Below are 27,595 nucleotides of genomic sequence, written 5' to 3'. Positions count from 1 at the left end.
TACTATGACTGTGTACTGCTGTAGTGTAATAATTAGGTAGGGGTTTGAATACCAGAGATGACAGGTGTGTGCATGTCTTTGACTTGTATATTCTGTAGTGGTGGTTGTAAGTGTGGGCAATATAGAGGGGGGTTTGCATATTTTGTATGTTGGCCATTATGACTCTATATCACAATGTCAACCATACAGGAATAACAGATGTACATTAGCTGTGAGGCTGGGGTGCAAAGCCATACCCATACATGTGACATCAAGGCCAGCCAATCACAGTTAGCAACCCCACTATTACCCAGAGCACAAACTCAACCCATGTGTCATACACACAAACATGCCTAGGCAACAGCCAATATGTGGGTAGTACACTGCATATTGGCCACTTATAGTAACTATGCAGTGATAGCAGTGGGCTACAGAGGGCATGTCACCCTGGCCATCTGTGCAATACGCACGTACATGCACACAGTGCACCTCCACTATGTTCCCCAATGGACACCTGCACCACCTATGGTGCCTTCACATGTGACTTACAACGGACATACCATGCCTGACAACATGCTTACAACTGCTTTACAGTGCCTTAATCACTCTGTGGCCCTTGTTCTGCCTAGCAACAAAATAAACAACCTCTGCTAGACTTGAACCTAGGACCATGCACACCATAGCAATTTACCTCCAAGCCACCTCAGATATACATAAACCTGCTGTATTCACAAACATATCATCCAGCCCAGTCATTCAACAGTACAGATAATGTATTCCAACATGTAGATGTATGTGTGTGTGAGAATATATTAATGTCTACACAGATACTAATGTGTGTGTGTGTGTATATATATATATATATATATATATATATATATATATATATATATAGATACACACATATATATATATATATATAGATATATCTATATCTATATCTATATATATATATATATATATATATATATATATATATATATATAGATATATATGGATATATAGATATATATATCCACATATGTGTAAGCAGATATTTATCTCTATATAGGTATATACGGACATACATCTGAAGATAAGGTGGGAACATAGCAGAAACATATATGTCCACATGTACCATGAATGGGGTTGACAGGTACAAACAACATACGTCATGCATGAATAGGTATTCCCCCCCACAGCCAAACATGTCTGCCCTGCAATGCACTACCAACTGTTGCAGATCCCATAAACAGGACGTTACACAACAAGGCCACAAGATGATGACAGTACCCCATCCCACCTGTATGATGTCAGGCTGGTATCATTAACATATCATGCAGTACAGTCAGGCTCATAATGACTCCCATTTTGCAGTCATCTGTTACCTTTGTTAGCCAGAGTCCCATACTGTTGTCCTGTACTACAGAGATGTAGATTTCAAACAACAGTGTTCCCAGGACTGAATCCTGAGGTATTCCACCTGTCACTTGTCTGGGGATGGCTTTGGAGATGGTTACACCTACAGTTTGGGTTCTGTGAGTAAGCCATGTGGCAAACCAATGAGTGGCATAGGGATGTATGGCCTCATTAGTATGTTAATCTCTGTTTCCAGACTGGTGTATGGTATTGAAGAGCTTGGCAAGGTCCACATAGGCGTTGTGTACTGCCTTACCCTCTTCAACAGCTATGCAGACTGGGTCAAAGTGGACAATCAGTTCCAGGAGGCAAGAGTGGCTCTCCATGATCCCAATCTGTGTGGGGTCCAGTGTTTGAGGGTTGCCAATGTCTGTGTTCCAAACCTCCCTGATAATGCATTCCATGGCCATGCAGTTCAGGCTCATCAGACTGATCTAACAGTAGTTCCTGGGATCCAAGGTGGATCCCCCTTGTGGAGTGGTGGAGTGGGATAACTGCAGCTGTGTGCCACTCAGTGGGCACCAGGCCAGATGTGAGGTTATGATTACACATGACAGTCTGGTCCCATGGATGATGTATTCCTAGCTGTGCATAGTGTGGTATCTGCCTGTGTGGCCATGATTACTGGCCAATGGAACTCTGTTCATTTTGCCATGGGCCCTTTTGGGGGTGACAGGGGATGACTGTGGCACTAAACCAATCCTCCAGGATATTGGTACAATCCGTGGCAGCAGTCTGTGTAATGCCATTCTATCGTAGCTCAGAGCACTTCTCAGCATTGCCATTTACACTCTGGACATAACTATGGAATGCTGTGTGGTTGTCTATGGAATCTGTGGTGATTTTAGTTACATAACCAGCTTTGGAGGATTCCATGAGGGATCTCGTCATTTTACTGTGGCTGGTAAGGGAGTTGTTTGCATGCTTGGAGTATCCTTTTTGCTTCAACAGTGTCTACCTTCTGTTGTATACTCTGTTAATGGCAGGAGAACACCAGACTGGCTTGCTTATTTGGGAGGTGAGCATTGTGGTTCCATGTGGGATGTCAAGAATCATGCACAAGTGGATGTGCTCATACAGTACCTTAGTGCAATATTCATCAGTAGAACTGTCAGCTCCTGTCTCCATGGGTGTCACAAACATTGTCACTTCTGCCTTGAGTAGCATGAAGTTAACTTTGGAGAGGTCTTTTATGGACAACTGTATATATGACACCTCAGTCTCATGTACTGTTGTGATGGCTTAGTGGTTAGTTACTGTGACTATGATGTACAGGATCCTGGGTTCATGACCTGCAAAGGTGGGTTATTTTGGTCTGGCCAGGAAAGCGGTTAATGCATACAGACTAATCGTGGCAATTTAGGTTAGTCACACTCAATACAATTCAAATGCCTTACATTGGCAATCCTGCTGTTGTCAATCACTGGGGAGTACACCTTTGGGGAAACGAGTACTCCAGCAATCTCTGTTGTGTGCGCTATAACAGTGTAATGCTGTAGTGTGATATAGAACTCTGGTAGGGTTCTATTCCCACACATGGGAGTTGGAGATGCTTTTGTGTCTGTTCCTATGCCTGTGTGGAGAGCACTGCATGTTTGGTTAGTCACACTCACTACAATTCATTGGCCCTACTTTGGCAATCATGCTGTCACCCACCTAGAAATATACCTCTGGGAATGCTGTAACCCAGTAATCTCTGTAGCGCGTCCTGTAACTGTGTACTGCTGTAGTGTGGTAAAGTAGTTAGTGAGGTGTTATAATCCCAGATCTGGCAATTGTGTGTGTGTTCATCTGTCTGTCTCTGCCTGAGTAGAGAACAATGTTTTTTAGAGTAGTCACACTCCATACAATTCACATACCCAACTTTGCCAAGGCATTCGGGATTAGGCTGCTGATGTCACCCACCTGGAAATACATGTCTGGGAAACTTGTAACCCAGTAATCTCTAAAGCACATGCTATAACTGTGTAATGCTGTAGTGTGATGAACTAGTTAGGTAGGAGTTCTATTCCGAGACATGGCTGGCAGGTGTGTGTGTGCGTGTGTGTGTGTGTGTGTTGTGTGTGTGTGTGTGTGTGTGTGTGTGTGTGTGTGTGTGTGTGTGTGTGTGTGTGTGTGTGTGTTTCTCAGTCATATCCTGTGTGGAAGTGGCTGTGAGTGTCTAACAACTGGACCTGTTGAGGAGTAGGTTTTGTACTTTTACTATATGGTGGCCAAATTATAAATCACAATGACCACCTGACGAGGATTACAGATTTCAATCAGTCAAGAGACTGGGTTGGCACGCCATAACCCTACATCTGATAAAAGGCCTGGTGAACAAAGTAAGTAACCCTAATATTATCCAGAATACAGTCTGAACCCATGTCTCATACAGAAACACACTTGCCTAGAAGACTGCCGCTACATTCCTAGTACCCTGCATATTGTTGACAGATAGTAAGCATGGAGTGATTGCAGTGGGCTGCAGAGGGCATGACACCCTGTCCACCAGTACAATAGGCACATAATTGCGGACAATGCACCGTCACTATGTTCCCCACTGGACATCTGCAACATAAGTGGTGCCATCAAATTTGATCCACAAAGGACATACAGTACCTTACACACATGCCCTGTATGGACAAATGCCACTGACACCAGGGAAAACCTGTATCATGCTATCAATGCAGGTGGCACCGAGCACCAGCACATTTGTAGAAGAAATGGGCAGGTATGGACATCCCCTACACCCTTCCTGCACATCCCTAGCTATCTTGCCTACTGTCTTTCCCTCTTTGTGCCCCTTTTCACCACCTCCCTGCAGTAAGCGCGTCTACGCCTGTTCACGCAGGCGTAAGCGGGAGTAAGCACTTTTAAGCAGCAGTAGGCGGGTTTCAGCCTGTTTGCACAGGGGTTAGCACTGCCTACACAGGTTAAGTAATCTAGAAGCTGAGTGTGAGAAACTGTAACCATCTGTTAGCACTGCTTCCCGACGAGCAAACACACTAACTAGTAATTACATATGCTTACTGCTTATTTATACTTATACCTGCTTACTAGTGCCTTATTCATTATGACACCGACACTTCACTCCAGTTCACATTTAATTAACAGATGGATTTACAGCACATCAGCAAGTCAAATGGCATCAAAAATACTCAGTCTAGGGATCTAATCCTCTTCTGCAATATCAACAGATGAGTTAGGAGGTTCAGGTATATCTCATGGAGAATACAGCTTCTCTGGAAGAGACTCTCCATCCGCATAAAACAAATTTCATCCCTGTCTATATTAAAGTCCAACTTGGAAAAAGTTTACCCCAGGACTGCAACCTGTAATACTACTAATGGACAGAGGCAGATCCTAAAAGATTTATCCCATGCATGGGTCACATCAAATTATCTATGCTATGATCTCAGTTATTCTCATTATGGGTAATATAGAATTATCAGTTATGAGATGGGTAAGGCCAATTTCTTACCAAATGGAATAAGTTAATTAGAGCACAAAAATGGGAACTGGCTAGGCATAAAATAGCCTGCAAAGGTACTAACCTTGTATTTATGGAAGAACCTATAATAAACTGTAGGCCCAAATAAGAAAATCAGAATTTAAATTTAATGCATGACATTTTCTAAGAGGTCCAGATAACTCTATTATTTATTGTATACCTTGTAGTCAACAGATAAGGATATATCTTCATTTTCTGAATGATTCACAACTGCTCAAATTTATTATGATCTGTTTTAGTTATTATGGTACCTTGACAGAAGCATAGCTGGGGTGCTGCAAAGATGTCAGCTATCCCAGGCATAAGGTATTAGTAGTTCAGTATCAACATTCATTTTTTATTATATTGCTTTTTTTTGAGGGATGATAGATCAGGGAATATCATCAGGCACCAGAGGAGGCAGATGCGGCTCTTTTCCCAGGTACCTGACATAAACATGACATAAATATTAAAAACATCACTATTACTTTAAAAACCCTTGCAAGAAAAATCTACCACCTGTTCATGCATATATGAATAAAAAAAATTTTGAATCATAATTTAGCTGCCCACATTCTTAACAAAGGTACAACTGATACATTTTCATTGACGGGAGGGGGGGTGGCATTCAATTTTAAATGTGAATACTGTTTTATATATTCTAATCTATTTTCCCAGGCCTCAGTCCCTGGGGTCTGCTCTAACAAATTTGAGTGATCTAAATTTGAGGCATAACACAGAATGCTCTTATAAAAAGCATCATTTATTTATTTTTTTTTGTATATCATAGTTATGTTCATAAATCCTTTTTTTTAGGGTTCTTTCAGTTTTATCAGTATAAAAACTTGAATAATCAGAGCAAAGTGCTATATAAATTAAACTTTTACTGTTACAATGTCCATTCTCTGGGACTAATTCATCACATTTGAAATTAATTTAATTATATCCCCTTCCCAGATGTTTTTATATTATTTACAGCCCCACATTTATGTGTCTCCATTGGGAAATTCCTCACAAGAGCCATTGCTCCAGCATTGTTCTTTGTGTATAGCATAAGTATCAAACAGTAGCTATTCCAGAGGCAACAGGAAGTGGTTATAGTCTGCCTCTTTCTAGAATGAATATCCAGTATGTAGTGATGTGAACAGGTATCCACGTTGTACAAATTGTAGCTTTACAGATAATACAAGCTTAAATATTTTAAATACGATTACAGCGACAGCTGCAGGACTAGAAAAGTGTGCCTTTACTTGACTTCTAATATTTTTATATGATGATCACACTACAACACAAAACAATTAGCCAGTCCTTTACAGGATTCTTTGACACTGGTCTGCCCTACATATCTAGCATAACCAGACAAAGAGTTGACCAGATAACCTGAAGTCCTCGGCTTTTTGTGTAGTACCTCACCTGTCTGTGCACATCATTAAATGAAGCTTCCTGTCCACTTAGCATAACTCTCAACCTGTTAGAGTAAGAAATCTGGACAAAGCCATGAAAAAAGTTGTACAAATAGGGACAGTTTTAAATATTGCTCTTACAAACTTAGAAAGTTGATAGAATAACAGGTTTTGCGTTAGCACTGATTTTCTGAAGGGCATGAAGTCTAAAACTCAAATGCCTGTCATTATTTTCTAACTTCAATCTTTGATGATTTGCCAGTAATTTGCCAGAAAGCCACAATTTTATTAAAAACGAACCAAAAATATAAGACAAGAATCTGGACATTCAGCAAAAATCTGTACAGTTGAGAGGTAGGCCACTTAGGTTTCATGCTTAGGATAAAGCACAGGAGCTTGATTTAAATCTATCTGGCTTAAAGGAAAGAAGGATTCTAACATTTAACCTGCCCTTATAAATGACTATGCATAGTTGTTTACACCTCAGGGCCTGCAGCTCAGAGTTCCCCATAAGAGATGTAATGGCCATCATGAAAAGTATTGTTGCTAGGATAGGCTAGATGTGAGCTGAGAAAAAAAAATAACCACAAAATGTAGGTCTTGCAGTAGCATAACAGGTCTACTAGAAAGAAGGATCAAAAGTAACCCTTTCGGAGATTAATTAATTACAGGATGAAAAGAGAAAGCATACCTACTAGTAGACAGGCAGCAATAGCTGATAGTTGCATGCTAATGGATGCATATGATAATCCACTGCTGAACAACTCAGCCAAATACTTCAAAAACTGTAGGCTATGTATTTGCAGTAGCTAAGATAGCCTAAGAATAACACCATACAGAGAACCTTTTCAGTGTTGTGAGAAAGGGGTTCCTGGTACATAGCTTGCTGGCCTGCTGGAGGATGTGTTGTACTTGCTTAGAGAATAGAATCCTGAGGTGTACTGTGGTGAATCTATCCTTGTCAACAACCACAGGTTCCTTGGTTCGGCATTCAGTATTGAGCAGTTTGTTGTATTTGAATGATTGTGCTGGAAAATGTGATAGTGTTCCCTTCGCTCATTTGAACCAGTTAATCGAAATATAGTTGCCTTTGCCAGACAGGGGCTAGTAAAATGTGAAATAGTGAAAATGTATAAAGGACTCTCCCAGTTAAATGGAAGGAAAAAGTATTCTTCTCAAAGCCCCACTGGAAAGGAATCTGGTCCAGAAATTTTTGAGCAGTTTATTTCCTAGTGATGCATACACATGTATTTATGTAATCCCAATCCAGTGCACTCAGTCCAGAAAAAAAAAATCTCTATTCAATTACCATTCAGAAGGATATACTAAAATAATCTGATTAAATGTATATAGAAAGAGGATGCAAGACTTGCTGAAGGGACAGGTTGCAGACAATCATTGCCCATCTGCAAAAGAAGAGCAATGTGAGCCCTGGCTGACTGTTTATGTATCAAATTGTTGCCATACCACTTTGGATGTCTATGAGTTATATATAGATCAGAGCATGTTTTCTTTCACATATATGTGTTCAGTGACCCCTTTTGAATGACATGTATCCCAGATTTTTAGATGTTTCATGTCATTGTTCTTCTTAAGCAAAGCCTGAGGCATTATTTCCCATGGTCTGAGTCAGGGCTGATATCACATAGGGCATCACAGGGGTGGCTAACGCCAGGCACAGCAGTGGAACCAACAGCCATAATTCCATCATTTCATAAGGGCTGCTACTGCTGCTCACAAAGATTCTTTTTTTTTTTCAACACACATCTTTATTAAATTTTCACGTATGACATAGGCAATCTTACATTTATATAAAAAACAAACAAAATGACACCACTTAATTTGCAACTATTATACATCACAGACATCATTGAAAGAACTGTAGATGCAAACATTATATATTACTTATAATCTATCCAGTCATTGTCAGTTAAGCATTATATAGCTCATTCAAATCCTGCCTCTTAAATCTCGTTCCTGTTCTGCATATGTTTTTCCCACAATTCCCATTTTTTCCCATAGACTTTGTTGCATATTTGGGAGATAAACATATATCTCCCATTGTCTCTTTGTGAAGTGCTTATGCAATCTCTTTTCCCAATCCTTTCTAAGCTCCTCTGACTTATTCTTATAATTACCATGCAGTGTTTAATATGCTTTGCTAGTTATTCCTTTTTTAATGGCAGCTTCTGTTCTATATTCTATTAAAAACTCTACCAGTGCTGGTCTTTCATTCAGGATCACCCTATTTCTTTCTCTTTGCCTATACTTTGATATCAATCCCTGATAGGGAAGGCAATCTCTAACTTACAGACCAAATAAATTCTTGGCCTCTTCCCATTCTATTACCTTTCCCTTTCTAGTCATTTGCTCCCAATACCTTGATTCCTTTGCCAGTTTTCTCCAATAACTTCCCGCCCACTCTTGCCTGTTATCTTTATCCCTAACCACAGTCATCCCTATCGGCAAAATCTCTTTGCTCCATTCCAGTTCTTAGAATACTCCCTGCTATTTTATGAATATAATACTCTGTATGATTGCTGTTGTTCTCTTTAAGAGTCTGCATACAAAATCCCAATCTCTCCTTATTTCTTGAGCTTCTCCCCGTATCATCATCATTTCTTTCCACTTTGAATTATAGTTTTCTGCTTGTGCTATGTATAAGAGCCTTAGCTGTGTTGCTCTAAAATATCCCTTCAAATTAAGTAATCCTAGATTACCTTGTTCTATTGGAACAATCGGCTTATCCCAATTGGCCCTTGCTGTCTTCCCTTCCCAGATAAAATCATTCAACTCTTTTTTAGTTGCTATCCACAGCTTCTCCTCTCATTGATAAAAATATGCCTGACCTGTGTATAAGAATAAAGGGACTAAAAACATTTTAATGGCTTGTATCTTAGCATCCATATCCATATAACAAAGCTTCAGTTTTTCAATTTTTTGTATTATCTTCTGTTTAGTCTCTCCCCACATATCCTTAGCTGCCACAACAGAGTACTTTCTAACCCATACTCCTAAATACTTAATTTTTATCATGTTCCCATAAATATGGATATTGTTGGACCAATTCATGTGTGGATACATAATTTATAGCTATTGCCTTTCTTTTATATTCATTAATTTTTTATCCCAAGAAGATTTAAAAACAGTCTTAAAATGTTCCACAGCACTGTAATGCCCCTGTTGGGTTTTGATATGTATAAAATAATACCAGCTTTTCCTGACTATCATATCAATTATATCCTTGAATTTCAGAGTCCCTTATTTTCTTTGCCAGTGATTCTAAATATAATGCAAACAACAAAGGGGGAAGTGGACAACCCTGCCTGGTTCCTCTACTCAAGCAGACGCCATCAGAGAGGACCCCCTAACCATTCTAATTTTTGCCTCCGATCCATCATGTATACTTCTAATCAACCTTATAATTGTATCAAGGAAAGGAAATGCTTCCATTGCCCTGCTCATGAAGTTCCAGTCTACTTTGTCCAATGCTTTCCCTGCATCAAGACCCACCAAAAAAGTGGTATTTTCTTAAATTCTGCTTCCTTCTGGATCATCAATGTTTTGTTAATATTGTCAAATATTTGCCTCCCCTTCACAAAGCCCCGCTGATCCATATCTATCAATCTTGGTATCACCTTTGCCATTCTTTTAGCCATTTTAGATATAAACACTTTATAATCATGGTTTAGTGTTGAAATGGGCCTGTATGAAACTGCAGCCAATGACTCTTTGCCCTTTAGGTATTACCATTACCATCAGCTTCTTCCAGGATGCTGGTACTTCTCCTCCTCTTAAAATACTTGTAAGCACTAAATAAGCTACTAGTTAATATAGCGCTCAATCTTCGTCATTACCTAGAGGAAAAATGTTTTTGTACTTACTTTTCTCACTTGCTTAGAGAAAAGCAGCTTTTGTACTCACTTTCCTCACTTATCTAGAGGAAAATAGATTTTTATTCAGACATGTCCAATGGTCATCTCTCAGTGTTCTCTCCTGTCTATCTGATGAATCTGGGCATCTTGAGGCAATGTAGAAATTGCCTCATGTACACAGACAACCCACTCCTCCTACCACCCAACACTACAACCTGTGAGAGATGCACTTATCTAGCCAAACTGGAGGTAAAGCTCTCTCCAACCAAGACTGAATTTGACAGTCATGAGGAGAAGGTAAACATTTGCACCACACCACACTCATCACATAGTCTCATTAAATTTACACCACCAAAATCCACACATAGTAACACAAAAACATTCGCGGAGGCTCTCAATAATAATCTGTCTAAGCAACAGAGACATCCAAAGCAGAAACACAAGCAGCCTCCATCCCCCAACACAACCCAAATGACACACAGCCCACAGACTCAGTGTGCCACTCAATCACAGCCAATAAGGCAAAACAATGTACCCAACACACTAGTCATAGGTGACTCTATAGTCAGGCACACTGATGTCCCACTCACCAGGCTAAACAAGGAGAAGGTTACTGTCAACTGCCTGTCGGGTGCCAGGATCCGCCACATAACCCATACACTCAGGTCACTCCACAACAAGTACAAATATGACTCTGTTATTGTCCATGTTGGTGTGAATGACCTGAGACGTACCTCCCTGGACAACATGAAAAGAGACATGGAAGAGCTCTCCGATCTTGTAGCCAGGCAGGTATGACCCTAGCCCTGAGTAGCATTCTGCCATCACCCAGAATGATATCACAGTACAAGGACAAAATGATTGACTTCAACAATTGGCTAAGCTTCTGGTGTCATTCTAAGGGGATCCAGTATCTGTATGCTTGGGATGACATAGTCGACAGACAATGATGCTTTGCCACAGATGGCCTGCACCTGTCACCCCTGGGATTCCGGATACTGGCTAAGGCTCTTGCTGCCCCTATAGTGCCTTTTTTAGGCAAGATTCAAATAACAAATTCACCACCATAACTGGAACAGGCAAGCAAAAACTGAGGGTAATGCTACTCAATGCTAGAAGTCTAAATCTCAAAATGCACTCACTCGAGGCACTCCTTAAAATGGACAGCATCGATATCTGTGCAGTGACTGAGACCTGGTTCAAGGCTCCAGAGAGCACCCCTGCACTACCAGGCTATAACTCATACCACACGTTTCAGCCATGTAACCTGGACCAAAACACCAAAGGCGGAGGTGTGTCCATATTCATTAAGGATATCCACACCTCCAGGCTAGTTGCTCAGCATAATGCATCCGAGGTTATCCAAGTGCAACTAACTCTGGGCAAAACTGCAATCCAAATTGTTGCTTGCTACAGATACCTTGCCATGCCCCAGGATTCCCACTCCTCTTTTCTTGATGTACAGGAAAATATTAGGGTTCAACCAAACACCCTAATAATGGGCGACTTCAACTACCCCATCATTAACTGGGAAAACTACTCATGTACCAACTCCTTAGCTCAAAGCTTTCCGGAATTCATAAACTCCAATTCCCTGGATCAACTTATCCACACCCCCACCAGGGGCAACAATATCCTAGACCTAGTCATTACCAACATGAGTGACCGGTGTTCCACACCTGAAGTCAACTCCTCGTTGGTCCGATCTGGCCATAAGCTAATCACCCTTGATATGCACATCTCGCCCCCAGCCCCCATTAAGGAAACCACAGTAAAAAATTTCTTCAAAGCCAACTTCATGCTTCTTAAGACAGAAGTGGTGAACTTCATGACACCCATGCAGATGGACAATACAGTTACAACTGCTGAATCCTACACAAATGCACTCTATAAGCACTTACACGAGTGCATGGATCGTGCTATCCCAAACAAAACCAAGATGCTATCCTCCAAAAAAGAAAGCCAATCTGGTGGTCCCCTGCCATAAACAAACTGTACAACAGCAGGAAGAAACTGTTGCAAAAGAGAGTAAAATCCCATGAGTGGAGGAGCTCTCTGGTCAGCCTCAGTAAGAAGCTGAGATCCCTTATAAGATCCTCCAAAGCTAGCTATGAAAAACAAATCACCACTAATTCCAAGGACAACCACAAAGCATTCTATAGCTATGTTAAGAATCTCGATGGCAACACCCAGATCTCCTCTGAGTGACAGCACAAAGGCAAGAAAATTACAGAACCAACTGATATTGCCAACATCCTGGCAGATAGGTTCAGTGCTAACTTTACCCCCCTCTCACCCCCTAAAGGGCCCATATCTATACAGGAATAATGTAGAGTCCCTGTAATCACAACTATGCAGGTAAAATCTGCACTCTCTAAAGGCAAAAACACAGCATCCATGGGGCCGGACAACATCCCAGGCTGCGTTTTACACGAACTTCAGAACTAACTGGCTCCCCACTTAAGCTACATGTTCACTAATAGCCTCACATCAGGCTTTGTGCCCACTGAATGGTGCACAGCAACAGTTATCCCACTCTACAAAGGGGGAGCCACCACTGATCCCAGGAACTATCGACCTATTAGCCTGACGAGCCTGGTCGGCAAGGCCATGGAACGTATCATCATGGAACTCATAAACAAAGAAATTGGTAACCTCCAAACTCTGGATCCCACACAATTTGGGTTTGTGAAATGCAGATCATGCCTCCTGAACCTGATTGACTTCTTTGAGGCAGTCCCCAAAGCTGTAGATGAGGGTAAGGTGGTTCACACAGCGTATCTTGACCTCGCCAAGGCTTTCAACACCATCCCCCTGTTTGGAATGATAGCTAAACTCACTAAACTAGGTATAAATCCCTACGTCACAAGATGGGCTGCCAACTGGCTCACTGACAGAACCCACACTGTAAAAGTTGCAGTCTCCAAATCTGACTTCAAAGCAGTGACAAGTGGAGTACCACAGGGTTCCATCCTGGGACCTCTCCTGTTTGGTATCTAGTTCTCTGAAGTACAGGCTAACACGGAAGGCCTCTGGCTAATGAAGTTCACAGATGACTGCAAACTAGGAGCCATAGTCAAGTCTCCAAATGATGTGGACATCCTACAGAAGGGCCTCACTGAGACAGATGCCTGGTGTCAGAGCCATGGCCTCAAGCTCAGTGCCAAAACGTGCAGTGTCATCCCCTTTGGTAAAAACTCTGTATCCATGAAATATCACATAGGTAGCAATCTACTTAACACCAAATGCGTGATAAGAGACCTTGGGACCCAGGTGGACAGTAGTCTCTCCTTTGATAGTCACATCGCCACAGTAGTCAGGAAATCCTTCTACGTGGCACACCTCATCATGAAAGGGTTCTCATCCAGGAAAAAAGAGGTTATTGTTCCCCTCTACTCGACACTCATTAGACCCATTATAGAGTACAATGCCCCTTTTGGAATGTACCTCACAAGACATCTCCAGCAGCTGGAAAGGCCACAGAAGTACCTCACAAAGAGGATTACTGGCCTCAAACAAATGCCCTACACTGACCGCCTCAAAAAACTCCAGCTTTACTGCATAGCATATCGCCTATTCCAAGGTGATCTCTGCCTAACATATAAAGCTATGTCAAACCCAGAGCTGTTAGACATGCTACACCTAAAGAAATCCCAATCCCTCTGAGCTACACACTCTAGGGACCTAAACCTTGTCACCACATTAAACAGGACATGCTGGAGGGATAGATTCCTGTCCCAGAGACTTCCCATACTCTGGAACAGGATACCCATCTATGTCAAGCAAAGTTCTTCATTGGCACTCTTCAAGAAAAATCTTGATGAGTGGATGGGAAATAGGAAATATACCCCGGGATCACTTCTGTGTCTCTGCTCGACAATGGCACAGGAAAATAACTTTCTTGGGTGGCGTAAGCCAGGGAACCTTGTTGGCTAGGCTTATGTACGCCCTTGGGCCGATAGCCTAGTACTTACCTATGAACCTAAATAAGACCTTCCAGATCTTTATCAGTTTTTTTTCCCTCGTAACTTCCAAACTCCCACAGGAATACCATCTCTTCCTGGGGACTTTCCTGTAGATTGGTTATACATAGCCATTTTCATCTCATCTCTTACTATCCTAACTGTTAGCAATTGAGCTTCATCTATCCCTAACCTAAGCATATTTAATTCTTCCATTAACATTTCCATTTGTACCTTTTCTTGATTTCCATATTTCTCTGCTTTATACAAACTTTCATAAAATTTCTGAAATATTTCTAATGCTTCTACAGGAGCTATTGTTATCCTCCTTGTTATAGGCTTCCTAAGCTTGATGATGACCCTTTCCACATTCTGTTGCTTGAGTTGTTGTCCTGAAACTTTTTGTGCTCTAGAATTATCAAAAAGCAGTTGGTTATCAGCAATCTTTCTAAACTTGTGCATATTATTGAGGTAATCACTTATTTTCTGTTTAACATTCTGCAGTTGTTCATTTCTTGTTCTGAGAGATTCCCCCTATTTTACAATAGTTTAACATTTGTAAATCCCTCTAAATAATTCTTGTTTCTTCTTAACCATGTCTCCCTTTCTTTTATTTCCACCCTAGTTTTAAACTCCACTTTAATGTTATCCAACTCCTTAGCTATGTTTTCAAAAGAAAATTCTATCCTGTCTGGTAGCTTCTGAATTAATTCCAAAACCCTTTCCTTAAATTCCTCTTTTCAACTGATAGGTGGGAAAGTGCCAATGTCTCATTTTTATTTCATTACCTTGCATTTTTATTTTAGTCATTATTGGCACATGATCTGAAATAGTTATTGGGTGCATTTCAAGACCTTCAATTAAATGCATATGTTCCTGTGAAATTTAAAATCTATCTATCCTAGCCCAGTTTTTGTATCTCGGTGAATAATATGTAAATTCACTCCAAACTCCTAGTACTGAATTCACATCTTTCATGCCAAACAGTTTCATAAATTTCTTCAAAAATCTACCATCCTTTGTTATATTTTCCCTTCCAAGCCTCCCAGACCAGACACATCTTCACTGTTGCAAACCAAATTCAGTCTTCACCTACAAGTAATATTCTTTGCTGAAAGCTGACTATTTCTCCCAGAATTTTCTTAAGCTCCATTATAGCAGTTTTAAGTGGGATGTAAATGCATACCAGTGTAATCCTCCTCCCTAGCCAGTAGACTCTTAGTATTATGTATCTTCCATTATTATTTTTTCTTCTGCCATCACTATTAGTGCTCCTCTTGCAATTAATATAAGTACTCTTCTTTTCCTTTGCCCCAGATATTCTGCTGAATAACCATCCTGAAAACTTTTCTTTATCAAATTCACATGTTTAGTTCTTTCCAGGTGTGTCTTCTATAGCATAGCTATTTGCACTCCACATTTTTTAATATAGTTCACTACTCTTTCTTTTTTATATTTATCTGTAAGACCGTTCATATTGAAAGTCATATATAGTTATTATTACAACCTTTTATGTATAACTGTTTTTTTTTTGTTAAATGTCTAGTTCCAGCATTCACTTTACATGCATATACAGTTTGGCAGGTTGGACTTTTATACAGTTATTTCTTGTCATAGCCATTTGCACCTATGCCACATCTTACATAACTTTTTGTTGCTCACAGAGATTCTAGAGGTGGCACAATATCTCTCTTGAAGTGTCTGATAGTCAAGTTCAAGGAGGATGCACAGTCCAATGCTTTCTGAAATGTTTATATTGTCATGTGTATCTTCCTAGGATGTGAGCAAAGAAATACTCCACATGAAGAACCTTTTACTGGGTAAAACAGATTGCTTGCCTTCATATTTCACACTAATTTTGAAATATCTTTAACATTATTAGCCTAAGGCTTGTTTTTTGCTAAGTTCAAGGAAAATACCGAGTGGAAAGGCAGTGGTTGCTAGACTATAGGACCCATTATAATTCGTCTAGGAAGGGATCCTGGATTAAGCACAAATCATCATGTTCCCAAGATGTTTAAATACAAGAGTCAATAATTTGTTGAATACTCTTGGCAAAGGGAACATACTAAAGGCAAAAAAGGTGAACTAGTAGTGCTCCTGGTCTCTTCAGAAGTAAAGGAATCCCCAGTTGTCTTTGCAAATACAATTGTGCCTTCTTTATATCCAGTGCCACCAACACTCTCTCCTAGAAACAGAGGAAGTAGAACCTGCCAGGTTAACATTGTGAATTTTAAAATTTTCAAAGCTTTGTTAGCTTGGATTAATCCAGGGTTCCTCTTCAGGAACCTTCCCTCTTTGAAATAGTTGAAAGTCTGAAGTAGAATGTTTTTCCTTGTTAATTTTTGAGGACTTTTCTAATAAGACTAAAGACCTCCGAAAACTACAAGCACTGTTGATGAGTCCCTGCTGGGTGAGGAAAGTAAATATATATATTTTTGTCTGTCAATTGCTTAAACTGATAGAGGTGCATTCTCTTTTACCTGCTCCATTTTGTTTTCGATTTTAAGAAATCTGCTTGGCCTGAGATTTTTTCTATGTGGCAGATAGACACTTAAATTACCTAGGCTGCACACTTCACATGTTTTACCCATTGATTAATTTGTGTCTTGAGTGATGCTTAAATACTCAAAGAATGTCTGGGTCTTTGTCTTTTCTGATAAGACTCAAGACCTGCAAATACTACAAACACTTTTGGTGACTATTCCACTCATCTTCCCATACCTTGATTTGCTTTTTAAACTTGGTGATTTTAACAGGCTCATCCTTATTGTAAAGTGAAGCTTTATAAGCTCCTCCCTTTCTACACTGCTGTTTATCTGGAATTATTTATTTTTCTTTTCTTGTGCATATTTTGAAAAACAAATTGCATTTTGTCTCTCACTGTCTGTTATACTGATTTACTTGCTCTGAATTCATTCTCTAGCTAGCTGTTGGATGACGTAGTGTATTTTTATACTCTAGCAAACACTTGTGTTTTTACATCAAGAAAACAGTGGAATTTCCATCTAGTTGCAGTAGGTGGTAGCCTGGTCTGTATAGGTTGGGGAAACACACTAGAGATTCTTGCATGTAATTGTTTTATTAGCTGGTTGGTTTATTAATTGTTTTACCTTGTTTTTAGGGTCTTTATAAATTCTGTACAAATGAGTGACTCTTTGCTCATTTCTACAAAACAAAGTACTTTTATTGAATAATCACACTTTTATAAGCTGTTTAAAGTACAATGCTGCATCTGTATCTTTAAGTTTGTTTGTGGTAGTATTTCACTCTTGACACTCTTTTTTTACTGTGCTTTTACATAAGAAGGACTGAGATTATTCATCTAGTAACAGTAGGTGTTTATTTGGTCTGTCTGAGTTGTGATGCACACAAAAGAGCTCTAAGTATAGTCATTTTATTTGCCAGAGGGCTCAGTAGTCAGTTTTTTGTATTTCCAGTACTGATATAAATTTGGCACATTTCCACAGAGGTGTGCCAGTGCCCACTACAGATGCAAACATATGGAAACATTGTATATTTTCATTATACTGTGAAAGTTTACTTTGCTAGTAAACGTATTATAGCACCCAAGACTATTGCTGCTCAGAGAGCATCTGATTTGGCATTGGACAGTATTGCTGGTTAGGTTGGCTGCAAATTACAAGTAAGCAACCTTCCCTCTTCCCATTACAAACAACCTCCACTCCTTTCAAGTACACATTAGGATCTGCAACCATGGATGGGCACTTTCTTGGTATAGCTGCATCTATCTTGGTGGACATGGGTATCCTTAAGGCAATGTAACAATTGTCTTATGTATACTAGCCGCTATTTAATTCTTGAACAGACAAATACAGAATGTGAGAGATGTAGTTACACATTAACACTGGAGGCTAGACTCTCACATACAGACATAAAAAGTAACAAATAGATTTCAGAGACACACACCTCACTCACAGCACCCAGAAAGGACCACACACATAGACCTACATATGCGGAGATGCTCACCTGTAACTTACCCTAACTTCAAAGGGCTCTCAGGTGCAATCTTCAGAAACTCCACATGTACACAGACAAGACAATTCTCATCACAACACATAAAGCCATATCACATTGTGCCTTAACTACCAAGCCCAGAAGCCAGTGGTGGCTGGTGACTTCAAATCAAAGGGGGGCTGCAGGAGACAGTTGAATGGGTGGGGCCAATGGGAAGTGGTGTGGCCAACTAGAAAGGGGTTGAGCTATGCTCAAAACCACAAAAACTGGGACTTATTAATTAAATACGCTGCCCTGGGTGCCAAACCGTCATTATGAGAGTCCAATCAAGACAAAATCAAGTGTAGAAGAAAAAAAATATTTCAATGCATTAGCTAGATGACAGCTTACTTAATATCTAGATGGAAACCAAAAGGTTGTGAGGCATGAAAAAATAAATTACTTTTTAAACACATTACTGGAATGCCAGCCAGAATCAAGTATAAAAAACAAGCAGCACTCAACTCAAACCACTTCTCCTTGCACTGCAGTTCTAATTATAATTTATATTCAGCTTTATAAAAGTACCAAGTAACATGCTGAAAGTAGCAATCTCTGTGAAACCCCCACTTGCAAAAATGTTTCTTATCCAAAAAAGACCTGCTGCCTGACAACAACTTTCTACTTGTTTCACGGGGAAAGGATGATCAAAGTAAAAAATGAACAGCAAACAAGAAACAAGCTCAAGATAATTTGCTTAAAGGATTACTAAACATGTTATGGATCACACATAATAGATTGGCATTCTGTTTACCTTACTGGTAAAGCCTTCAAAGATGACTGCTAACAAATTTAATGAGCTTCTGAAAATGCTGTAATCCTGTCCTTTACTACAGATATTGTCATATGCATTTCAATACCTAAGGCTTATATGCTTTCTTGTTATGTAAATATTCTCTGTATGGCAACAACAAAAAGGCTTTCAATGTTGGTAATTCTTTAACAGTATGCTTATGAAAGCTTATTAAAGCTTACTTGCATCTTACAATCTCAGACAAGCTTACCTGATGGTCATTAAAGCATTGCTACTTAAACACTGCTTTGTGCAGTTTTTTTTGTGCTAAGAGGTTGAGAGCTATGGTGAGAACTGAATTCACTAAATGATAACCATTTAAGTTTCAGTCTTCCTGTCGTTCAAGGAGCAGCTGATTTGGCATAGTGGTATGTTGGTGTGACTGTACTGCACAGGGTCCTGGTTTCCAAGACTTGGCAGTGAAATTCATGGCAGTAGCAAAGCATTTTATTCTAGCAATTTTCCAAGGTTATACAAGCAATGTTTAAAATGTGTCCCTGGTTTTTGGGCTTTTGCCCCCCCCCCAATAAAGTTTGGCTTTTTCCAGATTTCTTGCACTCGTGCTGCAAAGTTGAGAGATACAGTTGAGTGTCGAGTAGATTTTACAAGGAGCTAAGAGCTTCAGGGGAAGAGTTGTTTAGTACTGCTTATACTGATACTGAGTCTGCTTGCATTGTTAATAGCACAGCAGGTAGTGTACTTGCTTTCGATGGAGAAGACTGTGGGTTCTACTCCCACAGTATGTAGATGCACTGCTGGTACTATACTGTGTTGTACTTTTAACGGGGTGGATGCTGCAGTCCTGAGAATGTCCTCTTTGGTGGAGATATCTAGTAACTATCAACCTGTTAACAGTTTGCCATCCATTCCCTATTACTAGCTTATCATTTTTAATGTAACATGGGCAATTTATTCCTCAAGGGCAACAGGCACTTTATTTGTAGATGAAACAGTGAAATATAACGTTGTTTGCTAGCAACAACCTCTTCATTAGTTACAGATCCCTTTAATGTGAAATTATTTAGATGACTTTTACTTCTGCTGAGATTGTGCATATTTACTGATACTGGTGGACTGTAGAAATTTGAGTAGACTTTTATGATGGAAATGTTCTGAATTGGGCATTGTTGTCATTATTGGTGCATGCATTTTGTTTCATTGTTTACTGGAAAAATGTTCAAAACAATAAATTTAAAACGCCCTCTAACAACTGCACGGTATTATACAAGGAATATAATTTAATACAATCAGGAAGGTTTATCAAAGAATACATGTATGTTTCATGTGCAAGGGGCGTATGATTTGAAAACAGCCCAAAGTTAATCATTATCTGCCACTGGCCAGATGTATTTTCTTTGAATGTGGGTTTCAGTACTGTTTCAATGAATGTGAGTTTCAAGGACAGAGAAGTTTTAATGCTAAGTCTATTTTCGTTGTGAGACTGCATTGCTTTGTTTATCAGATGTCTATTAGTGTTTGCACTGTAAAATGTAAAATAAAACTTTTAAATGAAATCCAAATCATCGTAGAAGTAAAACAGTATGCACACTACAGTATTTATGGTAAATGGGGGTGAAATAGCCAAATAATGGGGCATTGGAATGGCTGCCAGGAGGAGGCCCCATTCAACCATGATTTTGTGAGGGGGGGAAGGGCAGCAAACTCAAAGACAGCCCTGGCTGAACTATACCTCTCAACTGTCCAGATTGTTATAGCATGAATAGATTTTTGCTTCTTATTTTTGGTTTGTTCCTCATAAAATTTGTGTTTTTCTGGCAAATCATTTAGGAATGAAGTCGCTAAATAATGACAGACATTGAGTTTCAGACTTCACACCCTTCAGAACTAAAGAACGACCTGTTATTCTATCAACTAAGTTTATACAACAGCATATTTTAGTACTATATTTGTTTAGTATTGATCCCTTAATATATTTGGCCTTGTCCAGGTTTTCTGCGTTAAGAGGTTGAGAGGTACGTGCAAATAAATCACTTTATAGAATTAGGTATATCTAAACCTCTCAACTGTCTCCGACTTTGTCTCAAAATGTTACTCTCCCCTAACAATCCCTCTGCAAAAATGACAATTTGGGAAGAAAATGTGGAGGGTTTACAATTAAGAAGTAATTGTAATGATCAGAGTTATAGATTTGTTTTATTTCAGAAATGCATGTAGATTATCTTATTTTGTCATCTGCTCGACTTAACAGTACTAATATTAAAACGTGTCCCTTCTTTGACAGGTTCCCAGCAGTATTGTGTGGCTATTTTATATTTTTGCATCACATTTTTGGTCCGTTTTTCATAAAATTGTGGTTTTCTGGCAAATTACTGGCAAATCATTAAAGATTGAAGTTACAAAATAATGACAGACATTTGAGTTTCAGATTTCACACTTACTATTCTAGTATCTTTCTGCGTTTATAGCAGCAATATTTAAAAAGTGTTCTTATTTTTGGGCCTTTGTCCCACTTCTATTTATGGCTTTGTCCAGATTTCTTGCTCTGAGGTTGAGAGGTATGACAAATGTATCAGGGCCATCACAGTCAGCCAAAGACATTTCAGATTGTGACATGCTTATTGCAATCCCACTCTCCCATCTAGTGACTCTGGATGTGTCCAAGCAAGGCAAGGAACAGTTATGCAGTGTAAGTGTGCAGAGTATCCCCCCATCCAAGGTAGGCACAAGCACTACAGTGGTTTTTCATCTGTCCTTTATTTTTCAGAATGTTCTGGTTTTCTGTCATATTTTTATACTGTTGATTTATGCTTATTATTATTCAAAAAATGCATGTTTTTGCTCTACCTTGGAGATTTGTTTTAAACACACACACACACACACACACACACACACACACACGCACACACGCACATGCACACACGCACGCACACACACACACACACACACACACACACACACACACACACACACACACACACACACACACACACACACACGGGAAAGGCCGAAACAGGCTTACTAGCTATTTCCCCCTTTTGCCCAGACTATAAGGTAGTTATCACTGCCACCAGAACCCATTATCAGCTACTTTAAGGCCCTTAACAAAGGGTGTCAAATCTTACTGTGTAATGTTACTATCAATACAAATGGTAGTTTGACCAAGAGCAAGGCTATTAGGAGTGGCGCACAGTGTCACCAAAGAAATATGCAAGTACTCTCATAACTTAAATATCTCTAGACAGATCAGCCACTAGTTCCCTGATTCACTTATTAAGACTAATGAGGGACTTTTTGCTCTGTTGTGTCCATTCCCTCCTACTTCTTGACAGGATTTTCCTTTTTTTTTTGTTCTACAACCTATTAATAACAGAGATCCACCAGGGTGACTTGTTTTTGTGGTTTGGTATGGTACTGCCATTTTTATGCAGTTGTTTATATAGTCATACAGGGCTTTTGTGTACACCTCTACATAGTTTTTTGCATTTTCTAGATTTGGGGGAGCTTGGAAACTAGCTATCCCATCCCTTAATAGGGGTAATTTACTTCAGAGAAGTTCTTAAAGTTTTTGGGTATAGGTGCGGAAACTGTTTTACCTTTATTTCAAGGGAGACTGCTTTGTGATCTGATCTTACCAATGAAAACATCAAACTAAGGAGGTAAAGTACTCTTGCATATTTGTGAGTACCAGATCTAGTACATTTGTTCCTCTAGTGGGAGTGCAGACCTGCTTCTCTAGGACATTTGAATTTATAAAGTCAAGAAACCTTTGGGCCTGCACCTTAGTGGTTATGTATATCTCCCAGTTAATGGAGGGGTACAACACATCACCCATGAGTATGGTACTGGGCTGGAGGGTGAGTGATTCTAGTAACGTTTGGTGTGATGTATGGGTTTACTGGTTCATGTTGGGGTACCTGTAGCTATCAAGACTATGGTAATGGATTTTTCCCATGGTTAGTTGTTGCACGGAGTAGCTCAAGTATGTCATATTGTTTGACCAGCCTTGAGGAGAGCTTATCCTTTATGTAGAGAGATACACCTCTGCCATTTGTTCTTTCATGTTTAGTGGGTGGTGGGGATATATGAAAAGCATTTTAGCCATGCACTGCTAGAGTGCTTTCCATGGCTTTGAACCATGTTTCAGTAACTGCACAGACATCAGAATTCCAGGGTGAGGACAACTTCCAGGGAGTGCAGTTTCTTGATGAGAATCCTTCACTAAGCAGTTACATTTTTAGCTTATCTTGAGTATCTTTTGTTATCTTGGAAGGCTTGTCTGTTTGGCAATGTCAAAAAAAGCACTATATGGGTGGAGAATGTTTTGGCTAATATACGAAAGCCTAGCGGTGACAGGTAAAGACCATTCCTGCTAAAGCACTGTAGCTTGTCAACCATGTCCTCTCAGGCTGACAAGTATTGGACTCTTTGGAATGACACCAGTAGCTAAGTCAATTGTTAAAGTTGATCATTTTCTGCTGGTATTATGGCATCATTATTGGAGTGGTCTCTGTGTGCTCTTAAGGGAAATTGCACTTGATGCAGAGAGCTGCATCTGGAAATACTGTGTGGACTTGTCATCCTCCCAATGTACGTCCCCCACTGTTGTCAGTGGTGAGAATTGAGGTTCCTTGATTGCTTGTCTAGTGGTGGAGTGTCACATTTATTAGTTGCTGGTGGTGGGATAGTGACATATTGGGATTCACTGGTGTGAATATTGAAATCCTGTAGCCTGTAAACACTGGTCACTAAACAAGGTGTTAGTACTCTCAAACAGCCACACAGTGAACATTCAGAGTTTCATATCACAATAGTTTTATTTATTGTTTGTTAGCTTAGTTAGTCAGGGTGAGCAGGGAAGGATGTCAGCAGAGGAGTATAGCAAGCTGACAAAGAGCCAGTTGGCTGAGATGTGCCAAGACAAAGGACAGGTGCATGCCAACCTGACTAAAGCAGAAATTATTGCAGCCTTAACCACAGCTGCATCACAGACCAGCAACCAGAAGGACAACCAGACTGGCCTTGGGGATGTACAACTCCTAGAAAATAGACAGTTCGCCCTTTCCACAGAGGACTTAAAAATCCATCTGGAGTTAAAGAGACTTGAGCTGGAGGCCAAACATTTGGAACTAGCATCAGCAGAGAGACTGAGACAAGAGAAACAAATGGAATTAGAAGCAGCAGAGGGACTGACACATCTGAAAGCTGAGGGAAATGAGAAGCAGAAGCAACATGAAAAGGAAATGCTGACTCTTTGCCAGGGTCATGGAGGTAATGGGAAGGGAGTAAATTTCTTTTACAGTTTACAGAGGGTGATAATTTTGATAGTTTTATTTATATGTTTGAAAGGGTATGTAAACAGTATAATGCTGACCAAGGGCTCTGGGTATGGCTCCTTACCCCCTTACTCCATGATAAATCTGTAACTGCTATTTCTAAATTCTCTGATGCTTAATTATAATGCTGTTAAAATTTGCTTATAAGAGAGTTTAAATTTAACACCTGAAGTTTACAGAAAAAGGTTTCATGAGCATAGATGCAAGGCAGATGAGAATGTGTGTGAATATATTGCTGAGTTAAGCACTTATTTTTATAGATGGGTGAGTGGGTGTCAGGTCACCACTTTTGAAGGGCTGGTAGACTTTTTGGTGAGGGAACAAGCCTTTAGCACTTTGCCTGAGCACATGAGAATCTGACTAGCGGATAGGGAATGTAATACTGCAGATGAGTCGGGGAAAATGGGAAACCGATACCTAACAAGCAGGGCATCACTGCACAGGAAAGGGATACACAGTGCTGCTCATGGGTCTAAGAGAACCCATGATGGGTAGCCTAAACCACCCCAACAAATTCCACCAGTAGCAGGAGAAGCTACAAGTTCAGGTACATGGCCAGGATCAAGGGTTAAATATTTTAAATGTAGCCAGTGGGGCCATGTAGCATATCGATGTCCATGGAGTCAAGGTGGGGAACAAAGGATGGGAGAGCCAGTAAGTGGGAATGACAGAATGCCAACAGTAAGTTGTCTGGAGACAACAAGGGTACCAAGCTACCACAAGAGGTTATATCCTACCTTAGTAAATGGATAACAGGCCACTGCTAAAAGAAAAACAGCCTCTGACTTAACCATTGTAAAGCCTGCAATGGCTAATGAGGAGCACTTCTTGCTTGGCCAATCTACTCCAGTCAGAGCTTTAGGAGGGACCCCATCCCAAATACCTTTGGCTAGGGTTCACCTTCACTGGGAGGGTGAAAAAGGAAGCAAGCAAGTAGATGTGTTTGAAGATATCCCTGCAGACGTCCTGATAGGGAATGATTTTCATAATGCAGTACCTTGTATGCATGCAATTACACACAGTCAGGCTTGGAGACAAGCATCCAAAAACAATAAGTTCACAAAACTGTATAACCAAAAGTACATAGCAAAGGAAGCAGCAACTAGTTGAAATAATAAATAACTGTTTAATCCACATTAAGTGCTTTCTTCCCTCTGGAATACAAGGGACTTAATCAGAACAATGTTACACAAATCAACCCAGCCATTTATACTCATTTAATCCACATACTAATTGCTGCTTCCTTTGCTGTGTACTTTTGGAGACAAGCATGTTAGTCTGGTAGCGGGGGTGGGGGTGGGGGGGCAGAGAGATGGCACATTTGAAGCCAGGACTGGTGAGCTGGCTACTTCAGGGAGGGACCTACCCTGCAGCAGTGAGACTGAAGGTGAGCCACAGTTGATTGTAGGTACTGATGTTCCCTTGAACAGAATGACTGTAAGGGCAGAGGTGAGTAGTAGTACCCAGGCTATCAGTGAGGCACAAGTGTCAAAAAATACCAGACTTCCTTTGGAAGGGAAGCTGGAATGGGATACAAAGAGAGAGTTGAGACAGGCACAGCCTTCCAACCCTACATTACAAGGCCTGAGGGAGGTAGCTAGTGAGGCACCTGCTTCTCAAGGAAAGGGGGACTGTATACTAAGCAAAAAAGGGCCATCAAGAAGAGGTTGAAGCTGGAGCAGACATCAAGGAAGTGGAGAGAAGGGCAGTTTGCTTAGTGTTCTATTCTTTGCTTCTGTCTGCAGAATAGCCATTGTTTAATTGGATAATTTCTGTTATACTTAGTTAATGTAGGGGGAGAAAATGCCCCTTCCCTGACTCCATGGCTTTCCCATTTTCCTGTAGCTTTAAACATTTTCCTGAAAAGGAGACACATAAAGTTGCAGTTTGTCTTGCTAGTAACTATATCAAGCAACAGTACGTTTAACAATGAAATGCACTGGTTAATTTGTTTATTTGTAGAAAGGGGTTATCCAATTCAATTATTGAAAGAAAAAAGGGCTGAACTGGAGGGGCATCATCAAGATTGCTTTTCACCCATCCTAAGGATGAAAACAAATTTGAGTATGCCAGTAAATTTAGGTGATTTTGTTGAGGCCAGGGCACAAAACAATGTAATCAATAGTGCAATTCCCACTTTTATTGTTCTATTTACTAATGTTCATTTATACACCAGTACAGTGAGAGGTGATCGTGACATTGTTTTAAGTGATGACATCAAAAAAGTCTGGGATTATGTCCAAAGACAGTGTATTCCAAAGGAAGAAACATTGAGTGTATATTGGAGCAATCTTTTTTCAACTGTTCTTTTATATTTTACTCTTGGAGAAGGCAAGCTAAAGTCTACTGCTGCAAATGATGGCATTAGAGTAAAATAAGTTCAAAAGTAAATAAAGCTGCGAAAGTTGTGATCTCACTACCGAGTAAAATAGATAGGTATCTACTCACACAGCACACTGTTACACACATGATCACAAATACTGTTCCAGCCATGTTATTAGTAAATAAATACCTGCCTCCTAAATGTGATCTGCTGAAATCAGAACTGCGCCAATGACTATATGATGTTCAAATCCAGCATGTTGGTTGTGGAGAACACAAAGCATAAATGGCAGCCAAGCCAAGTTGCTTCAAGGAAAAATTTCCTCACATACACTTTTGATACTCAGAAGACCCCACAGAGACAGCTTGTAGACAGGTAAGAAATTATAAGTGAAATGATCTAAAGCTAGCAGCAGCTGAAATGAAAATTCTAGAGCCACCTGCTAGGCATGATAATTTGATAGAAAAGTTAGCTGTGCTCCCCCAACTTTTTCCAAGCCAAATAAAACCTAGAAATAAACTGCAAAGTAAATGTCTGACCATACTTACAAACATAAAAGAATACTGAGCATATTTTTTGATTGGGAAGATCAGCCCAAGAAGGCTGCCAAACCAGATAGTTTGCCATGATTAATCCCAAGGAAGATGACAGAACAGCTTTATAGCCCCAACAGAATAGCAGACAAAACCTATGACCACAGTGGAATGGCTGATTAAAGTCAACACCAAGAAACAATATGGATGCTAGTGTCCCACGTACCCACTGAAGACCCTACCCAGGTCATTATTTCAAACCAGTGGCTCCACAGACATGCTATCCTATGAAGATGGAAAGACATTGAATTGGGAGGGTGGCCTAATGGTTAAGGTGTTTGTCTTGCAAACACAAGGTACAGGGTTTGAGTCTCACAAGGGATAACTGGCTAGGCTTAAAATGGCTCGCAAGAGCAGTTAGCTTAGTACTAATCTATGAACCTATGAACCTATAAGGGAATTGTAACTTTTCAGTAAAAGTCCATTACAAAAGGTTTAGAGATTTGTGATGGAAATTATTACTGGTAGGGCATAAGCAGTGCTGTG

General features: G+C 40.0%; 1 protein-coding gene across 1 annotated transcript in view; it reads right to left on the bottom strand.

Annotated features, from left to right (window-relative positions):
- SEMA3E (semaphorin 3E) overlaps positions 1-27,595 on the bottom strand; it is a 949,587-nt gene that overhangs the window by 232,767 nt on the left and 689,225 nt on the right. The window lies entirely within an intron of this gene.

Source organism: Protopterus annectens, chromosome 11.part0, assembly GCF_019279795.1.
Source record: "Protopterus annectens isolate FY-2018-M chromosome 11.part0, PAN1.0, whole genome shotgun sequence".
Lineage (NCBI taxonomy): Eukaryota > Metazoa > Chordata > Ceratodontiformes > Protopteridae > Protopterus > Protopterus annectens.
This window is presented reverse-complemented; position numbering and strand designations above follow the sequence as displayed.